Raw genomic sequence first — 15,741 nt, 5'->3', positions numbered from 1 at the left:
GTTTTGTTTTAAATACAGTGCTATCCCCAGACAGACATCAGAAATAATGTATTCTTGATTTTTAAGATTAAACTTTGTTTCATAGAACTTTGAATAGAAATATTAGTGATATTTCTAATTGAAGAAAAGGATATTACTACAAAAGTTGTGTTTTATGATTCTTCAAAGAGAGTCACATATAAAATTCTATGAAATGCACATAGAACCCATTCCTGCTTTGGTAACAAATCTAAATTGTGTAGCATTAAAAAAAGAAAAGAAAAAGGTTAGAATTAAATCTCAACTACCTAAACAGGACCTGCCCTAAGAACAGAAGTATGAGAACAAAAAACAAGAGTTCTTAAGGAATTTCTCTGTGGGAAGTAGTGTCTTGCTGAATAGCCAACAAATCAAATACACATACAAAGAGACAGTAAAAAACCAATCACTTAGGTAGTCATGCACATCCTTACAGTCATGAGGAAAAACATACGAATGAGGAATATGCAGTTTCAATTTGATATTTCCTTTGATCACTGGAGAAGCTAATGTTTCCCAAGCATTCAAGGAAAAGTCAGTGGTCTTCGGAGGCAAACAACTACTGGGAAAAACCCCACCAAAATATGTAATAGGAGATGAGAATACCAGCAAAGGCTTTATGCTGTCCCAAAACAGCAACCAGGTTAATATCTCCAGCAGCTGTCCTGATCTCTGTGGTCTAAGCTTTTAACTAACTTTAATTAAATGGAACCTTTGGTGTGCAAGGGTACATATGCCTGGGATATGAATAAAAGAAACAAATAGCAGAGCCTGGCATATGGTTGCACACACACGCATCATTTGGTTTCAGATTTTTTTGCAAGGATATTTTAACATTCATGAGAGGTAAGAAAGATGAGAGCAGAAATAGAATTGTCTCTCTGGACTTCAACTTTTTGCCTACACTTCCTACTATCACAGTAGTATTTAAAAAAAAAAAACAAAAAAACTATAAGTCTTAATTGTCAGATGCACAATCTGCAATGTTTAAATGGACCCTGTGGATTTTGGTCCAAAACCAAACCAATTGGTTGCAAGCTATTTTTCTCTTTCATTAGATGTTCTGCTGCAGTATTTGCATAAATGTAACCATGCTGTCCGTCTTTTAACTTTCACTCAATTAATTATGCTTCCAGCCCCCTGCTGATGGACAAAAATGAGACTTCATCTGCAAATAGCTTCAGCAGTTTACAGCTTATTAAATGCCAAAATCTAGTTAAGACAGTTTGAGAATTCTCATGTCAGGCATTTCAACATGCCATTTTTAACACAAAATTCTTATTTAAAAAATGAACCCACTACTCCAAATCAGGGAGAAAAAAATCACTGGTATAAAGGTAATGAACATATTAGAATTTTATACAAATTGTGTACTTAACATATGTGGCTTACTCTGAGCACACTTAATTGGTTTGCCTAATAATGAACCCTCTATGAGAAAGATTACCAAGTTGACAAGAAAATGGTCTCCACAAATTATAAACAGCTTTCATCTAAGGACCCATCTTTTATAATTTATATAGAAATCTGCGTATGGTCTGAAAAAAAAGCAGATGAATCAGAGTTATATATTCATATTCTTTTAAAAATAACTTTTCTCCTACTTTGTGTGACAGGTTTTGCATATTGCATCAAACATCTGGTGCGTTCACAAGCTAGTATTCTTTATGTCATTTGGGGTTAGCTCTTCATCTAAGCTAGAAAGAGAAAGAAAGAACAATCTATTCAGCAAAGCTAAATGAATAGATAAAACATGGCATTTTGCATTCTACTATGAAAGGACTGGAATCAATCTTTCTGTAATTCTATGTGATTACTGACCTCCCTACATCCCCATGAGCACACTGATAAAATGAGATAAAATCAAAATATCCTTAAGAAACTTAATTTTCCTCAGGCATCTGAGGCATAAAACACTTTGTTCATTTCTGTACATACTTATTTTCTATGTCTATTTTGGAATGATATTTTTATTACTAAGATATATGCAATTAAGTTTTCTTAATTTGGGGAGAAGGGGAAAGCATTCTATTTATTCCACTTGAAGAAATTAAAGTATTTACTAAAGTATGTTTGCATTTAATTCAGCATTAACAGTGTTATTGTCACAGAAAAGTCAGGTTAGCTTCTCATGGCAATTGGCCATCACATTTTAATCTGAAGTTGTTGACTTCCTTCTTCAATCTTGTGTCATATCATATGGTACTCTACTCTGTTAGATTTTATTGACAAATTGTGTCATGTTTATGCTCTTTTCTTATAAACTACCATGATAGAGTGGAATGTGACATGATGATTTATGACAGAAATGTCAGGGATTATTTTAAAAGCAATTTCTGTCTGATCATATACCAATTAACTGCTTTCATAACAAATTCCTAAATACATAGTTGGCATTTGATCAAAAGGAGCATATTTCATTGCTGATATTGGAATATTTGGGACATACTAAGGAAATTCATGTTTCCACTCTGGTTATGACTGTGGAAACATGAAATGGCTACCAGTAGTACTCTGACACAAAATGACATTATTCATTATTTCAAAAATGTGTTAAAACCCCCTTTCTAGAGCATCTGATGAAAGGGTGGAAAATACAGAAAGCCAGGCATTTTATCTTAAATTTCAATGAATCCTGTATCATTTCTTATATATACTATAAGCAACCAGAAAGGCAGACTTCTAAAACTAGAAGGAACTGAGACAATTTTGCTAACCTGGAACAAAAGAAAACATTAAAATAAGTGGAGACTTAACATTACACATAAACTTCGTGAAGATACAAAAATTGTGTTACAGATGCTGTTAAACAGTTCTAGGATATCTTGGGATTCTTTTTTTCCCTGTGGGTAATTTGTAGGCAGCAAGTGGGAGATAGAACAGATTTTGCTTGATCTACTTTTTTGTTGTTTTTTATTTTGATAAAAATAGGGGAAATTTTCATTTTCTCATTCCTCAGAAAGACTTGCAGACTTTATGAGATTTTGCCATTGGTGTATGGTGGTGTGTGGCTTCTTGAAATGTTTTATGTGTGTCTGCCTATTGGAATACTGTAGAATATGGAACAATTGCAAGTGATCTATGAGGCAGATGATTTGACCATTTTATCTGCTTTAGTTAAATTATGAAATAGTGTCTTCAAGAGGGTCACCAATACTTAAGTGCTAGAGATAGATCATAGAATTTATTATGAAAAAAAGTAAAACTTATATGCAGAGAAGTAGTAAGGACACATACAATCTTTTGAAGCTCCAATGCATATGTGCTAAATTACTTTAGTCGTGTCTGACTCTTTGTGACACTATGGGTTGTAGCCTGCCAGTCTCCTCTGTCCTTGGGATTATCCAGGCAAGAATACTGGAGTGGGTTGCCATGCCCTTCTCCAGGGTATCTTCTTGACCCAGGGATCAAACCTGCGTATCTTATATATCTTGAATTGGCAAGCAAGTACTTTACCAGGTGAGCCACCTGGGCAGCCCATGAAGTTCCATTATCTCATAACATAAATTAGGAATAGATATTCTACATATGTCATGGCTAAGATTCAGCAGAGGAGGCCTGACTTAATCAGTAGGCTGGAAATGGAGCATGATGGAGGTAGTGAAAGTGTTAGTTGTTCAGTCGTGTCCAACTCTTTGCAACTTCATAGTCTATAGCCTGCAAGGCTCCTCTGTCCATGGATTTCTCCAGGCAAGAATACTGCAGTGAGTTGCCATTTCCTTCTCCAGGGGATCTTCCCAACCTAAGGATTGAACCCATGGCTCCTACATTGCAGGCAGATTCTTTACCACTAAGCTACCACGGAAGCCCTGATGGAGGGAGGGGCACTCCTAGAAGGGCCTAGCCTCTCTCCAGCCCAACCCCATAGCTTTATATATTTATAACTGAGTCTAAGATGTCAGAGGACACTTGAACAAAAGATACTTACCATCAAAGGGTCAACATACCCAGAAATATCACTAAGTATCTTGTGTACATAGGGTGCTCATCTTGTCTGTCAAGAAAGATGACATCAGTCCCAAGCCTGGACTCTTTGCAGGCTGGCTTAGCTCCATGGAGCCAGCTCTCTGCTCTAAGGGCCATCCAAAATGGTCTCCAGTCAAATAGAAACTTAGTCTTTTAATGGACTTTAAAATTTCTTTTAACTCCTCCTGACTTTTCAGAAACTTCACAAAATTAATTATATTTTTGGTTTTAAAAGGTATATCTTATTCTCTTATATTCTTCCAGCTTCCTGTTTATTTCTGGAACTTCATAGCCAAACTACTCTGAAGAGTTGGCTAAGCTTCCTGTCTCTTTCATTCACCAGCCTCTAAACAAAACTGTCATCTTCTATATCACTCCATTGAAATAGTTCTCACTAAGACCACTGATTACTTCCATAACTCTAAATCCAATGCATATTACTCAAGCTTCAGCTTTTTTTTTTTTTTCAGTAAAATAGTCTCCTCTTGATTTCTTTTACATTATCCTCTCCAGGTTTTCCTAATATTTTGTGGTTACTACATTGCACATTTCTTTGCAGATTCATTCTCTGCTATCTTATCAGTATATAGTGAAGATTGGCAAGGCTTGATTTTATTTCATAGTTTCCTCTCTTGTAGATATTCTCTAGGAAATGTCATCCAGGCCCATTCAATTACCATCTATGGGGTCATGGCTTCCAAAGCTATAATCCAAGTTCACAGAACTCCTCTGAGCTTCAAAAATGGATATCTCCCTGCTAATGGACATTTCTACTTGGACTTCTCAAAGATAACTTAAACCTAACAAGTCTAAGACAAAACCATGATTTTCATCTGAACATTGGTTTTCTGGTGGTGTTCTTTGAAAGCAAGACAACACAGACTATCTAGTTAGAATGAACTTCTACCATATACCTCTTCCATTTAATATCCAATTTCTCAGCAAGTCCTCTCAATGTTACCATTTAATCATCTCCTATTAAATTTTACTGTTAAATGGTAAATTAAATTTTAGCATTAAATGGTAAATTAAATTTTAGCATTTAATAATCAATCCTAAAGGAAATCAGTCCTGAATATTCACTGAAAGGACTGATACTGAAGCTGAAGCTCCAATACTCTGGTCACCTGATGCAAAGAACTGACTCAATGGAAAAGACCATGATCCTGTGAAAGATTAAAGGCAGGAGGAGAAGGGGACGGCAGAGGATGAGATGGTTGGATGGCATCACCGACTCGACAGATATGAGTTTGAACAAGCTATGGGAGTTGGTGGTGAACAGGGAAGCCTGGTGTGCTGCAGTCCGTGGGGTTAGAGAGTTGGACACGATTGAGTGACTGAACTGAACTGAATTGTCTCCTGCATTTACATGTGTCTCTCCATCACCACATCCATTACCCTAATCTTATCTAACAAGAAAACTTAATTAGATTGTCCCCATAACCTGGCATTTTCTTTCTTCATCTAAGTACCTATGCTGCTGTTGGAAGTCAGATCTTATCATTAAACCCTCCACATATCAAATTCTTTAATGAGTTTCAGTTTTTTCATAGAATAAATTTCTTAACACAGGCAAAGATAACTTCTGTGATCGTAATCATATTTATCTCTTTCGTCTTCTCTTGTGCCACCTCACTTATTCCTCTTTGTTTTTTTAAAATATAAACATATTTATTTTAATTGGAGGTTAATTATTTTACAGTGTTGTATTGGTTTTGCCATACATCAACATGAATCCACCATAGGCATACACGTGTTCCCCATCCTGAACCCCCCGACATGTGGGGTCTAGGAATTCATTCTGATTTCTAGAAATACATAACATGTCAGCTTCCCACACCTTCCACCAACACCAAGGTCTTCCCATACTTTTGGTGGATTTTGTGAGGATAGAAGTCAAGTTCTAATGACTATTTTTTAGGCCATTTCTCTAGCTTCATGGAAGCCTGAAGATATGACCCTTGAGCTAACCCTATGGTAACATGAAATTAAAATTGGTGATGGACAGGGAAGCCTGGCATGTTGCAGTCCATGGGGTTGCAAAGATTCAGATGTGACTGAGTGACTGAACTGACTGATAAACAAAAAACTGGATCCCAGATAAATGAGAACCTGATTGAGAACACTGTGTTCCAAAGTAAGCACCTATACTTACTGTCCATGCAGTTTATTGCAAAACAAGTACCTGTTATTAATAAGATGTATTTGCCCTGGATGATGGATTCTACTCACATTATCTTTAAGGGGCACAGGACCAGTAGAACTTATAATGCAATGGTAATCATGGCTTATTGATTCTCTCTTGTGAGGTGGTTTACATTCACCTGTTTCTACTCATTGACACTATAGTCATCACCAGTGTGGTGTTCCTGATGTCCATGAAACCTCTACCTTGACTTTGTCATGAACTTTGTATTTTTGCCTACATTGTTACTTCTTTTATGGCAAAATAAATTGGTATTGGGTGAAACCTATTGTATCTTATGTATTTTATTATCAACCCCCAACTCAGGAGCACAGATGCAAGACAAGCGAAATAGATGTCCCACAAGGAGACATACTCTTGTCTGCTTGTGTAAGGTAACTGTGTACCATGTTACTTAAACATTCCTCTTCATCCTAATTTCAACTCCATTAATATTTCCTCTGTGAAAAAGTCTAAATGCCAATTTAATTTGCAAGTTCTCATAGAACTTTCCTTCAGCTCAAAATGTCTGTCTAAAATTAACATGGTTTAGTATGACACTTTTAATATTACCTTCCCATAAATTCCATGAAAGTGGGCACCATATCTATTACATCAGATACCCAAACATCCTCAAATCCAAATCCTATGCCTGGTGTGTGAGAGAAAGTTAGTAAGTATCTTTAAAATGGAATAATGCAGAGAAGGTGTTGTGATATCTTGTATTATAGGTATCTGTTCTGGTCTAATAACCTGGGGATTAGTACTACATTCCTGGAGGAAATAACATTAAGTTAGAACCTGAGGTTTAACTAGTGATTGGGGAAATTGAGACTATTGCATTTCAGGCAGGAAAATATCTATTAATGCTGTGATATATGGGATGTGGGGACCAGGTCTCATTCAAGTAGTTGAAAAAAGTCCAGTGTGGTCAGATTATAACTAATAAAATATTGCAGAAGGATATCACAGAGTTCATCAGGACTCAAGTCAGGACAGCTTTATGTTTTTAATTTTATATTTTGGTTGTACTGTACAGCATGTGGGATCCCAGTTCCCTGATCAGGGATTATATCCACACCCCTTATATTGGAGGCACAGAGTGCTAATCATCAGATGGCCAGGGAAATCTGAGTCAGGTAATCTATAAAGTTAATGTTAAAGATTTTGTCCTACAACTTAGCTAACGGAATTCACTGTGACTGTTACTGTTAAGCCACTTCAGTTGCGTCTGACTCTGTGCAACCCCATAGACGGTAGCCCACCAGGCTCCCCTGTCTCTGGGATTCTCCAGGCAAGAACACTGGAGTGGGTTGCCATTTCCTTCTCCAGTGCATGAAAGTGAAAAGTGAAAGTGAAGTCGCTCAGTCGTGACTGTTAGCGACCGCATGGACTGCAGCCCACCAGGATCCTCCGTCCGTGGGATTTTCCAGGCAAGAGTAGTGGAGTGGGGTACCATTGTCTCCTCCGACGGAACTCACTAAAGTAATGTAAAAATGAGATAAAACATTTTTTCCCATTATATCTTTAGCCTAATTCCTAACTCATTTCACTAATAATGTCCTTTATAACTTCTGAGAGTTATGTTTCCATGTCAGTTATGGTACATGTTTTACTTCAAGTAAGCTAGCATTTGTTCTTTGAACAATAGCATGTGAACTGTGAACTTCCAGATGTTCAGGCTGGATTTAGAAAAGGCAGAGAAACCAGGGATCAAATTGCCAACATCTGTTGGATCATTGAAAAAGCAAGAGAGTTCCAGAAAAACATCGACTTCTGCTTTATTGACTATGCCAAAGCCTTTGACTGTGTGGATCACAACAAAATGTGGAAAATTCTTTGAGAGATGGGAATACCAGACTACCTTACCTGCCTCCTGAGAAACCAGCATGCAGATCAGGAAGCAACAGTTAGAACTGGACATGGAACAACAGACTGGTTCCAAATTGGGAATGGAGTACATTAAAGCTGTAAATTTTCACCCAGCTTGTTTAACTTATATGTAGAGTAAATCATGTGAAATTCCAGGCTGGATGAAGCACAAGCTGGAATCAAGACTGCCAGGAGAAACATTAATAATCTCAGCTATGTAGATGACACCATGCTTATGGCAGAAAGTGAAGAACTAGAGCTTCTTGATGAAAGTGAAGGAGGAGGGTGAAAGAGTTGGCTTAAAGCTCGACATTCAGAAAACTAAGATCATGTAATTCAGTCCCATAACTTCATGGCCCATTGATGGGGAAACAATGGACACAGTGACAGACATTATTCTGGGGGCTCCAAAAGAACTGCAGTTTGCTCAAACTCATTTGCACTGAGTTAGGGAGGCTATTCAACCATTTTATCCTCTGTCATCCCCTTCTGCTCTTGCCTTTAATCTTTCGCAGCTTCAAGGTCTTTTCCAATGAGTTGGCTCTTCCCATAATGTGGCCAAAATATTGGAATTTCAGATTCAGTATCAGTCTTTCCAGTGAATATTCACAGTTGATTTCCTTTAGGATTGACTGATTTGATCTCCTTGCTGTCCAAAGGACTCTCAAGAGTCTTCTCCAGCCCCACAGTGGTGAATCTATATTTTACTTCTATACAGTCCATGGAATTCTCTAGGCCAGAATACTGAAGAGGGGTAGCCTTTCCTTTCTCCAGGGGATCTTCCCAGCCCAGGGATCAATACCAGGTCTCCTGCATTGCAGGCAGATTCTTTACCAGCTGAGAACAAGGGAAGCCTTTTTTACATCTTTGGGAACTTTTAAATAGCATATATTTGACACTTACTCCTTGGAAGGAAAGTTATGACCAACCAAGACAGCATATTAAAAAGCAGAGACATTACTTTGACAACAAAGGTCCATCTAGTCAAAGCTATGGTTTTCCCATTAGTCATGTATGGACATGAGAGTTGGACTATAAAGAAAGCTGAGCATAGAAGAATTGATGCTTTTAAGCTGTGGTGTTGGAGAAGACTCTTGAGAGTCCCTTGGACTGCAAGGAGATCCAACCAGTCAATCCTAAAGGAAATCAGTCCTGAATATTCATTGGAAGGACTGGTGCTAAAAGTCCAATACTTTGTCCACCTGATGTGAAGAACTAACCTATTGGAAAAGACTGATGCTAGCAAAGATTGAAGGCAGGAGGAGAAGGGGAACAGTAGAGGGTAAGATGGTTTGGTGGCATCAGCTTTATTATATTTTATACTAAGATAAAATTGTATGCCACCCAAAGATGTCCTTGTCTGTTAGTAATAATGACATGCCTCTAGGCAGGTATTGGAAGGCAACTTCCCTGCCAGTGATAGTTTCAAGATCACCTCCCTGGGCTTATATTAATTTCTGGAGAGTGCTAAGGCCATAGGTTCATGAATCACACATGTGGGAAACCTACTTGCTTGTCCTAAACAGTCTTTAAAATTGTCATATGATTAAGAAAAAAAATCTACTGTGTTTGAGATGTACATTTTTTGAGTATTTGTTACAGGAGTTGGCATTTCACAAGCTAATCATATGCATTGTGAAAGCAATGTCGGTTTGTGACTAAAACCATGTTGTAGAAAGGAGAAAGTATTTCCTCTATAGCGACATTGTAGCATATCAGGAAGAACCAGGGACATTAATGCTGTGACTAATTCTGTTGGCCAGTTTACAACAGATAATGTGGAAATTGATAAAGATTATAATTGAATTTATTCAAGGATTGCTGTGTGGTTTTAAAGAGAAAAACAATTAGTACTTACAACTAAAAGCTTTCTCTCTCTTAAAGAGAATCTGAAGTGAGTTAATCAAGGTGATAAGCATGCATTGATTAATCACTAGTCCATTGGGGGAAACAATGAATATAAGCCCTGAAACTTATAAAAGTCTCAAGGTGAAGTTTGAGTTTATGGATTTGCACATTTCTTGAATTAAGAAAAAAGACATTAAAAACTTCTGTAAGAGCATTTGAAGAAAAATTAAATGTTTCTATAAAACAACATTACAAAAATTACAAATTATTAAAAATCATATGCTGCAAAGCATTTTCTCCTAAATGAGTGCAATTATCCCTTTGTTTGTTCATGGTACTATAGATGACTTTTGTCACAATATCTTTGGGAAAATAAATGTGTAAAACAAACATATTTTGAGAACTAGTTATAATCTGGCTCAAATACAATCATAAGAAATAATTTCTTTGTATCTTATTCCATCATTTGTCCTAAATTTCTAAATACTCAGCACTGAAACCGCTCAGCACATTTCAGTCTTAGTGGCCTTCCAGAATATAGTTCATTCAATAGAACATTCCTAATGTTTTCCTTTCTCTTTCCCCAATCAAACTATCATCTGTGTGTTTTATTCTTGAGAATCCTAAATTTTCTTGTTTGAGAGTTAATTTGATAAATGTGTAATGTTAATTTTGAGTGACTGTTCATATATTAAAGTGTCTTCTATGTTTTATAAGTAATATCAATAAGTCACAGTTTTCTTGAAGACACGGCCTTACTTCACAAGAATAATAGCAAAATAGAAGGAAAGGCTATCTTCAGATACTTTATATTTGCTTTCTTCTCTGGCCCACATATTCATTTTTTGAGCACTGTATCATATACACAAGAGAGTATATTAATATTATCTCTACCCGCTCTTCTCTAGCCAATGTATGCTTTTGCAATCTCCTGAGTATGCCAAGCCCTCTTACCTCTGAGTCTTTGGACATATGATGTTTCTGGTAAGCAGATGTTCTCTGCCAGAAGTTTTATGCTTGGTCTTCAACAAATTTTTTAATACAGTTCAAACTCACTAATTTATAATGGCATCTGCCTTTTCTGCCTGCTACCCTTCAGATTATCCACAATTATTCCATCCTCTTTTTAAAAATTTTTTAAAATTTATTTTAATTGGAGGCTAATTGCAATATTGTAGTGGCTTTTGCCATACATTCATATGATTCAGCCATGGGTGTACATGTGCTCCCCATCCTGATCCTCCCTCCCACCTCCCTCACCATCCCATCCCTCAGGGTCATCCCAGTGCACCAGCCCTGAGCACCCTGTCTCATGCATCAAACCTGGACTGGCGATCTATTTCACATATGGTAATATACATGTTTCAATGTTATTCTCTCATATCATCTCACCCTCACCTTCTTCCACAGACTCCAAAAGTCTGTTCTTTACATCTGTGTCTCTTTTGCTGTCTCACATATAGGGTCATCATTACCATCTTTCTAAATTCCATATATATGCTTTAATATACTATATTGGTATTTTTCTTTCTGACTTACTTCGCTCTGTATAATAGGCTCCAGTTTCATCCACCTAATTAGAACTGATTCAAATTCATTCTTTTTAATAGCTGCTTAATATTCCATTGTGTATGCGTACCACTGCTTTCTTATCCATTTGTCTGCCAATGGACATCTAGGTTGCTTCCATGTCTTGGCTATTGTAAACACTGCTATGATGAACACTGGGGTACACATGTCTCTTTCAATTCTGGTTTCCTTGGTGTGTATGCCCCCAGCAGTGGGATTGCTGGGTCGTATGGCAATCCTATTTCCAGTTTTTTAAGGAATCTTCCACACTGTTCTCCATAGTGGCTGTACTAGTTTGCATTCCCACCAACAGTGTAAGAGGGTTCCTTTTTCTCCACATCCTCTCCAGCATTTGTTGTTTGTAGACTTTTTGATAGCAGACATTCTGACCAGCGTGAGATGGTACCTCATTGTGGTTTTGATTTGCATTTCTCTGATAATGAGTGATGTTGAGCATCTTTTCATGTGTTTGTTAGCCATCTGTATGTCTTCTTTGGAGAAATGTCTGTTTAATTCTTTGGCCTATTTTTTGATTGGGTCATTTATTTTTCTGGAATTGAGCTACAGGAGTTGCTTGTATATTTTTGAGATTAATTCTTTGTCAGTTGCTTCAGCTGCTATTATTTTCTCCCATTTCAAAGGCTGTCTTTTTACCTTGCTTATAGTTTCTTTCATTGGGAAAAAGCTTTTAAGTTTAATTCAGTCCCATTTGTTTATTCTTGCTTCTATTTCCATTACTCTGGGAGTTTGGTCATAGAGGATCCTACTATGATTTATGTCAGAGAGTGTTTTGCTTATGTCTTCCTCTAGTAGTTTTATAGTTTCTGGTCTTACATTTAGATGTTTAATCCATCTTGAGTTTACTTTTGTGTATAGTGTTAGAAAGTGTTCTAGTTTCATTCTTTTGCAAGTGGTTGACCAGTTTTCCCAGCACCACTTAAAGAGATTGTCTTTTCTCCACTGCATATTCTTGCCTCCTTTGTCAAAGATAATGTGTCCATAGGTGTGTGGATTTATCTCTGGGCTTTCTATTTTGTTCCATTGATCTATATTTCTGTTTTTGTGCCAGTACCATACTGTCTTGATGACAGTTGCTTTGCAGCATAGCCTGATCAGGCAGGTTGATTCCTCAAGTTCCATTCTTCTTTCTCATGATTGCTTTGGCTATTCGAGGTTTTTTTGTATTTCTATACAAATTGTGAAATTCTTTGTTCTAGTTTTCTGAAAAATATCATTGGTAGCTTGATAGGGATTGCATTGAATCTATAGATTGCTTTGGGTAGTATTCTCATTTTCACTACATTGATTCTTCCAATGAATGCTCATGATATATTTCTCCATCTATTTATGCCATCTTTGACTTCTTTCATCAGTGTTTTATAGTTTTCTATTTATAGGTCTTCTGTTTCATTAAGTAGATGTATTCCTAAATCTCTTATTGTTTTCATTGCAATGGTGAATGGAATTGTTTCCTTAATTTCTCATTGTTAGTGTATAGCAATGCAAGGGATTTCTGTGTGCTAATTTTATATCCTGCAACTTTACTATATTCATTGATTAGCTCTAGTAATTTTCTGGTGGAGTCTTTAGGGCTTTCTATGTAGAGGATCATGTCATCTGCAAACAGTGAGAGTTTCACTTTTCTTTTCCAATCTGGATTACTTTTATTTCTTTTTCTTCTGATTGCTCTGGCTAAAACTTCCCAAACTCTGTTGAATAGTAGTGGTGAGAGTGGGCATCCTTGGCTTGTTCCTGACTTTAGGGGAAATGGTTTCAATTTTTCACCACTGAGGATAATGGCTAACAGATAATGGCGTTTTTCATATATGGCTTTTATTATGTTGAGGTATGTTCCCCTTCTATGCCTCCTTTCTGGAGGGTTTTTATCATAAATGGATGTTGAATTTTGTCAAATGTTTTCTCTGCATCTATTGAGATAATCATATGGTTTTTCTTTCAATTTGTTAATGTGGTGTATCACATTGATTGATTTGTGAATATTGAAGAATCCTTGCATTCCTGGGATAAAGCCCACTTGGTCATTATGTATGATCTTTTTAATATGTTGTTGGATTCTGTTTGCTAGAATTTTGTTAGGGATATTTGCATCTATGTTTATCAGTAATATTGGCCTGTAGTTTTCTTTTTTTTGTGGCATCTTTGTCTGATTTTGGTATTAGAGTGATGGTGGCCTCATAGAATGAGTTTGGAAGTTTACCTTCCTCTGCAATTTTCTGGAATAGTGCGAGTAGGATCAGTTCAGTTCAGTCACTCAGTCATGTCCGACTCTTTGTGTCCCCATGAATTGCAGCATGCCAGGCCTCCCTGTCCATCACCAACTCCTGGAGTATACTCAAACTCATGTCCATCAAGTCGGTGATGCCATCCAGCCAGTGATGCCATCCAGTCATCTCATCCTCTGTCATCCCCTTCTCCTCGTGCCCTCAATCCCTCCCAGCATCAAAGTCTTTTCCGATGAGTCAACTCTTCACATGAGTTGGCCAAAGCACTGCAGTTTCAGCTTTAGCATCAGTCCTTCCAATGAACACCCAGGACTGAACTCCTTTAGAACGGACTGGTTGGATCTCCTTGCAGTCCAAGGGACTCTCAAGAGACTTCTCCAACACCACAGTTCAAAGTCATCAATTTTTTGGTGCTCAGCTTTCTTCACAGTCCAACTTTCACATCCATACATGACCACTGGAAAGACCATACCCTTGACTAGATGGACTTTTATTGGCAAAGTAATATCTCTGATTTTTAATATGCTATCTAGGTTGATCATAAAATTTCTTCCAAGGAGTAAGCATCTTTTAATTTAATGGCTGCAGTCACCATCTGCAGTGATTTTGGAGCCCCCCAAAATAAAGTCAGCCACTGATTTCCCTGTTTCCCCATCTATTTCCCATGAAGTGATGGGACCGGATGCCATGATCTTAGTTTTCTAAATGTTGAGCTGTAAACCAACTTTTTCACTCTCCTTTACTTTCAACAAGAGGCTTTTTAGTTCCTCTTCACTGTCTGCCATAAAGATGGTAGCATCTGCATATCTGAGGTTATTGATATTTCTCCCAGCAATCTTGATTCCAGCTTGTGCTTCTTCCAGTCCAGCATTTCTCATGATGTACTCTGCATAGAAGTTAAATAAGCAGGGTGACAATATACAGCCTTGATGTACTCCTTTTCCTATTTGGAACCAGTCTGTTGTTCCAAGTCCAATTCTAACTGTTGCTTCCTGATCTGCATATAGGTTTCTCAAGAGGCTGGTCATAGGTGTTAGCTATTCTCTAAATTTTTGGTAGAATTTAGCTGTGAAGCCATCTGGTCTTGAGCTTATGTTTGCTAGAAGATTTCTGATTATAGTTTTGATTTTTGTGCTTGTTATGAGTCTGTTAAGATTTTCTATATCTTCCTGGTTCAGTTTTAGAAAGTTATACTTTTCTAAGAATTTGTCCATTTCTTCCAAGTTGTCCATTTTATTGGCATATAGTTGCTGATAGTAGTCTCTTATGATCCTTTGTATTTCTGTGTTTGTTTTGATTTCTCCATTTCCATTTCTAATTTTGTTTATTTGATTCTGCTCCCCCTCCCCCTCTTTCTTTTGATGAATCTGGCTAATGGTTTGTCTATTTTATTTATCTTCTCAAAAGAAAAAAAAAAAAAAAAGCTTTTAGCTTTGTTGATTTTGGCTATAGTCTCTTTTGTTTCTTTTGCTTTTATTTTTGGCCTAATTTTTATGATTTCTTTCCTTCTACTAACACTGGGGTGCTTCATTTCATTTCATTTCATTTTTTTTCTAATTACTTTAGGTGTAGAGTTAGGTTATTTATTTGATTTCTCTCCTGTTTACTGAGGTAGGCTTGTATGGCTATGAACTTTCCCCTTAGCACTGCTTTTACTGAATCCCATAGGTTTGGGGTTGTTGTTCTTCTGTGAATTGTTGGCTATTCAGAAGTGTGTTTTTTAACCTCCACATGTTTGTGTTTTCAATGGATTTTTTTTCCTGTAGTTGATATCTAATCTTACCACATGGTGATCAGAAAAGATGCTTGAGATGATTTCAATTGTTTTGAACCTATCAAGGCTAGATTTATGGCCCAGGATGTAATCTATCCTGGAGAAGGTTCTGTGTGCACTCGAGAAAAAGTTGAAATTCATTGTTTTAGGGTGAAATCTCCTATAGATATCAATTAGGTCTAACTGGTCCATTGTATAATTTAAAGTTTGTGTTTCCTTGTTAATTTTCTGTTTATTTGATCTCTCCATTATGTGAGTAGGGTATT

The sequence above is a fragment of the Budorcas taxicolor genome, chromosome 12 (assembly GCF_023091745.1).
Source record: "Budorcas taxicolor isolate Tak-1 chromosome 12, Takin1.1, whole genome shotgun sequence".
In the NCBI taxonomy this organism is placed as follows: domain Eukaryota; kingdom Metazoa; phylum Chordata; class Mammalia; order Artiodactyla; family Bovidae; genus Budorcas; species Budorcas taxicolor.
The sequence above is the reverse complement of the archived record's forward strand: the minus strand, read 5'-3'. Positions refer to the sequence as shown.